Here is a 6,142-nt window from a genome sequence, read left to right on the forward strand (position 1 = left end):
AAAAGGCAGAAGCCAAGGTCTTGCTTCCTATGCTAATTGAAAAGTCTGTGCTTGAGCCCCAGCTATGTAGGTAGGTTGAGTAATTTACCCAGGACCACACAACTACTACTGGGTTGAATAGTGTTATGGACTGAATTGTGTCCCCACCCTCCCAAATTCATATGTTGAAGCCTTAACCCCTAATGTGACTATATTTGGAGAGAGGGCCCTTATGGAGCTAACTAAGGTTAAATGAGGTCATAAGTTCGGGGCCTTGATCTGATAGGACAGATGTCCCTGTAAGAATAAGAAGAGACCAGATGTGTGTGTGTGTGTGTGTGTGTGCATGTGCGTGTGCACGCATAAAGGAAAGGCAATGTGAGCACAGAATAAGAAGGGGCCATCTACAAACCGGGAAGAAATACCTCATCAGAAATCAACCCAACTGGCACCTTAATCTTGGACTTTCAGCCTCCAGAACTGTGGGAAAATAAATTTCTGTTGTTTAAGCCACCCAGTCTGGTATTTTGTTAACCAGTGTGGCAGCCCTAGCCCCCCAAAATTCACATCCACTTGAAACCTCAGAATGTGACCTTATTTGGAAATAAGGTCTTTGCAGGTATAATTATGTTAAGATGAGGTCATACTGGATTAGGTTGGGCCCTATATCCAATGCCTAGTGTCATTACAGAAAGGCCAAGTGAAAACAGAAACACACATGAAGACAAAGACCAAGCTTGGAGTGATACAGCTGCAAGCCAAGGAATGCCACCGAAGGAATCTTCCCTCAGAAGCCCTCAAAGGAAGCATGACCCTGCTTGCACCTTAATCTCAGACTTTTGACCTCCAGAAATGTGAGAGAATAAATTCCCATTGGTTTAAGCCACTGAACTTGTGGTAATTTGTTATGACAGCCACAGGAATCTAATAGAGTGGATTAAAAACCTGCCTCCTCACCAATCCCACAGTCACACTGCCCCTTCCCAGAAGGAATCACTGCTAGCATTCTCTTGGGGTCCTTGTAAACGCTGTCCATGCATGAGTATGGATATAGTACCTTTTTCTTACCCCTTGAAATCCTACTATACACACTCTTCAGTAACTTGTTTCTTTTCATTCAATGATGTAAGTAAAGTGGATCGACCTTGTAAATCGCTGTGAGGATTAAATGAGTTAATGTACACAAAACACTTGAAACAGTGCTAGCTACCTCATTTTCATTAACAGATTCATACTGTTCTCAAATATGGATGCACCACCATTTATGTCTAGATGGAGATTTACACTGTTTCCAGCTTTTCGCTAGTACAAGCATCACTTCAATGCCATCTCTGTGCATGCTCCCCTTATGGGAGTCAAGTGGGTTGTGCCAGTTTTCCTTGTCACTAACAGTGTATGGTTGAGACTGTCTCCCCATACCCACTCCAACACCCAAGTCTATAAAAGATTTAAAGATTTTAATCAGTAATACTTTAAATACCGTTGTGTATATCGTGATCTAATAGGCAGTGTTCTTCCTTTCTTTTGCTAAATACCTGCCATAATTGGTTCATAAATGTATTTCATGGTTGTTTACAATGGCACTGTGACAACTGTCTTAGAGTTCTCTTTTATGATTGGTTTTCACAAGCCATGTAGCGGTGGTTCAAAGGCCCTCATGAGAGCATCTGGCCACAGCTGACACCAGGGATGTGTGAACCCAGAGGACTCTGCTAGCAGTCTGTCCTGGCCCAATCTACGTTGGAGTGGGAATTACCTGCACTCCCTTCAGACAAGAAGAAGTGATTCGCAGCCTGTCATGCTTCGTATTAAGCTAATGGAGCCCCTTCTATTTTCAGATGCACCTGACTGCCTGAACCCTTGTGGAATTTGCAGTGGGGGTCATATGCACACAGGGCAGCTTGCCAGGGGTTAGGAAAAGAACAAGGTTCATGTTGTAGAGAGTAGCTTCCTGCCTTCCTGGATTACTATCACTCAAGGGCTCAGTTCCAGCAGCATAGAGCATGAACAACCAAATTAGCCATTTGTCATCTTTCTAAAAAGAAGACTTCAGGGGCGCCTGGGTGGCTCGGTTGGTTGAGCGACTGCCTTCGGCTCGGGTCATGATCCTGGAGTCCCGGGATCGAGTCCTGCATCGGGCTGCCTGCTCAGCGGGGAGTCTGCTTCTCCCTCTCCTGCTCCCCCCTCTTGTGCTCTTTCTCTCTCTCACTCTCTCTCTCAAATAAATAAATAAAATCTTTAGGGCGCCTGGGTGGCTCAGTTGGTTAAGCGACTGCCTTCGGCTCAGGTCAGGATCCTGGAGTCCCGGGATCGAGTCCCGCATCGGGCTCCCTGCTCGGCGAGGAGCCTGCTTCTCCCTCTGACCCTCCCCCCTCTCATGTACTCTCTCTCATTCTCGCTCTCTCAAATAAATAAATAAATCTTTAAAAAATAATAATAATAAAATAAATAAATAAATAAATAAAATCTTTAAAAAAAAAAAAGAAGAAGACTTCAGTTTTGGTGTTCTGTTCCTGCTCTTCTCCCAGCCTATGCCTCACTGTTCTCTCCAGGCCTCCTTGTCCCCAACCTAGAAGGGAGCCCATCTGGGCCAGGGGCCCTGCTTCTTTCCTCCCTGGGTTTGTAGCTGCCCCCACGTAGTGCCTGGAGTACCAGAGAGGCTTGGGTCATATGTATTGCTGTGGAGTCTGGGGTTCCCTGTAGTGAGATACACAGGTGGGCTGGCTCCACTTAATGGGCCAGGGGAAGTGGGAACCCTCTGGAAGCTGGAATGTTCCTACCCAAATTTTGCAGAATGAAATTATCACTTTCTAAAAGCCCAGTATCTCACTGTGAGGATTCAAAGAATGATGAAGTGTTAAAAAAAAAAAATGATAAAGATGCTGCATTTCTGGACACTACAAGGACAGCAAAGGGCTCAAGAGTCTAAGGAATTAGGGAGATTCCCTGGAGCTGGGCGAAGGGCACAAACACCACACACACATGCACACACAAACACCAAACAGGGTTTACTTAATTACTTGCCCCAAAAAGTGGGGGAATTAAAAAAGAAACAGGTGAGCTTTGTTTTTCTATACATTTATCAGATGGAGCCTGCAGCTAAGTTGCAGTGATGAGGCGTTCCAAGAGAAAAGATTTCCTTCGTTTGCTGAGACAATATTACATCTGAGGCATTCCCTCAGGCTGTTTGAATTACAGATGCTCATTGAATAAGAATGAGAACTCCATGCTCGCTTTAATTATAGAGCAGTGGGAGATAGATTGTCCCTTGTGCTCTCTGAAAGAGGCTTGCAAACAATTCAAATCATCTTAACAGGTGAAGCCCCTGAAACTGGTCACTGCCCTGTGGGGGTGGTGAGCAGACTTTCTGAAAGATCTTTCTGACTTGGGAATGAGCAAGTTTGAAAGTCACATCAAATGCTATGTGGTTGGGGCCGCCGGGGTCGGTGAAGGATCTCAAGATGGCTGCGTGAAAACTTGCTCTAAAAACCATCGACTGGGTAGCTTTTGGGGAGATCAGACCCCGAAACCAGAAGGCCATTGCTAACTCCCTGAAATCCTGGAATGAGACACTTACCTCCAGGTTGGCTACTGTCCCTAAGAAACCACCTGCTATCGACTGGGCTTACGACAAGGCCAATGTGGCGAAGGCTGGTTTGGTAGATGACTTTGAGAAGAAGTTTAATGCCCTGACGGGTCCTGTAGCAGAGGATAAATATACTGTTCAGGTGGATGCTGAAGAAAAAGAAGATGTGAAAAGTTGTGCCAAGTTTTTGTCTCTCTCAAAGGCCAGGATTGAGGAATATGAAAAAGAGCTGGAGAAGATGAGGAACATACTTCCATTTGATCAGATGACCATTGAGGACCTGAATGAAGTCTTCTCAGAAACCAAATCAGACAAGAAGTATCCCTATTGGCCTCACAAGCCAATTGAGAATTTATAAACTTGAGTTGGGGAGAAAGCTCTGGCCCTCGTATTGTAAACGCTGGACATTAAAAATAATGATACGGTAAAAAAAAAAAAAAATGCTATGTGGTTACTTCTACGTTGACTGACTCATCTGTGCTGGTGAGAATATAATGACAAAGTCACGCCTGTCTGAGCTCCCCAAAGGACAGAGGGCACCTCTGGGAGAAGACTTCCTTTGGGGCATTTAAAATCCTCTACCTCCCACCCCCAAATACTATCCCACTCCTTGGGGGAAATTTTGTTGCTTCTCCAAAATACAGTCATCCCTATGCGTCAAGGGATACTAACATGGTTTATATGTTCACATTTTCTTAGAGAATAAATGTCCAAGAAAAGCAGAGGCTTTTAATCAGTGGCCCACAAACTGCTTAGCAGCCTATTACTATGGGCAGAAGCCTGAGGGGAGTGGGCTCCAGGGGCCAGAGGGTTGGAGGAAAAGCTTAGACACACCTGAAAATATCTGAATGGCCTCCAGTCTACATCTGGGCACCCCAAAGACACAAGTGGAAAATAACTGAACAAATAAGCCCACTCGTTAAACAATAGCATCCCCAGCGTGCAGCAATTCTTGCTGGTTTCCAGGCAGCACTGACAGTGACTCATCACAAGAAAACCAATTACACCTGCTGCTACCAACTTCCCAGGGACACGAATATCCAAGGGCTTTGTGCTGCCTATTGGAGCTGGGAAAACTAGAGACCAGCAATCAGAACACAAGGCTCAAGTCCTGGCTCTTGCGGTCTTTATTTGTTCTAATAGAAAAGTTTCACCTATGCAAGATGAATGAGTTCTAGAGATAATGCTGTACACCACGGAGCCTAGAGCTCACGATATGGTATTATGCCCTTCAAAATTTGTTAAGCAGGTAGATCTCGTGTTACGTGTTCTTATCACAAAAAGCAAAGAAACAAAGGGTACCAGGATGGTTTGGGAGGTGTTAGGTATGTCTCTTACTTTGTGGTGATGATATCATGGGTGTTTGCACATGTCCAAACCCATCTAATTGTGTACATTGAATATGGGTAGTTCTTTGTATGTCAGTTATAGCTCAATAAAGCTGCTTTTTAAAAGAAGGAGAGGAGGGCGCCTGGGTGGCTCAGTTGGTTAAGCGACTGCCTTCGGCTCAGGTCATGATCCTGGAGTCCCGGGATCGAGTCCCGCATCGGGCTCCCTGCTCGGCAGGGAGTCTGCTTCTCCCTCTGACCCTCCCCCCTCTCATGTGCTCTCTCTCTCTCATTCTCTTTGTCTCAAATAAATAAAATAAAAATCTAAAAAAAAAAAAAGGAGAGGAGATTTAAAAAAAAAGGTTTGATGGATGCCCCTTAGTTTTCTTATTCTGACCTCCATTCACTTCCTCATTTTTTCCATTTATTCAATAAATATTTATTAATTCCCTGGTATATGCCAGGAATTAGGAGCCCAAACCCTGTTTACTGTCTCTGTGCTTATTACCCTCTTCCAGACCTCTCCTCTTCAGGCAAGAGAGGTCCAATTTAGGGCTAACCTCTTACATAGAAAAACTTGTCAGAGTTCAGGAGTGCCCCCCCGCCCAGAGAAACTTTGTAGCATACGGCATTATTGGGGAATCCATTTCTCTGTTTCTAAATCTGTATAATGAACCCTTGAGAAAGTCTTAGCATAAAGAGGAATACTCAGGGACCCAGAAATTTCCCCACTGGCCACTAGCTAAAAGGGAAAAAATAGGGTCACTCTGGTGCTAGGAGGTCTGCTGAGAGGCCAGGCTGAGTTATTCTGAGAGTGGGGATAAGAGAGAAGAGAGAGCCTTTGAAAGTAACATATCTGGTGCTGCAGGGATGGGAAACAGGCCACCTCGGGCCCTATAACAACACGAGCCCTGACTACCCCCAAATAACTAGGATCTAGCAAGGCCTGATGTACAGAGAACTGGTGAAAAACGACGCAGCGGGTGGGGGGGGATGAGCGGGTCATTCTTGGTGCAGGAACACCCTCTAGTGACCAGAAGAGACCATGGCAACACTGTAGAATTTAAAGCGCGGGGGAAACAGACCACCTCAGGAACCCCATGAAATTCTGCTTGCTACTTCTCCTTGACTCTGGCCACATTGTCCCTCCAAAGTATGCATACTGGTAAGTAAGGAAATACAGATGATCATGAGGTGAATTGGTGGATTTCCAGGAGTTCTGGGCAAATACGATATGGTATTATGCCCT

At 45.1% G+C, this 6,142-nt stretch overlaps 1 pseudogene; it reads left to right on the forward strand.

Annotated features, from left to right (window-relative positions):
* The first annotated feature begins 3,440 nt into the window (after window positions 1-3,440).
* LOC102728584 (ATP synthase peripheral stalk subunit d, mitochondrial pseudogene) lies at window positions 3,441-3,997 on the forward strand (annotated as a pseudogene).
* The last annotated feature ends 2,145 nt before the right edge of the window (window positions 3,998-6,142 follow it).

Source organism: Leptonychotes weddellii, chromosome X (assembly GCF_054177405.1).
Source record: "Leptonychotes weddellii isolate Sample4059 chromosome X, ASM5417740v2, whole genome shotgun sequence".
NCBI lineage: Eukaryota > Metazoa > Chordata > Mammalia > Carnivora > Phocidae > Leptonychotes > Leptonychotes weddellii.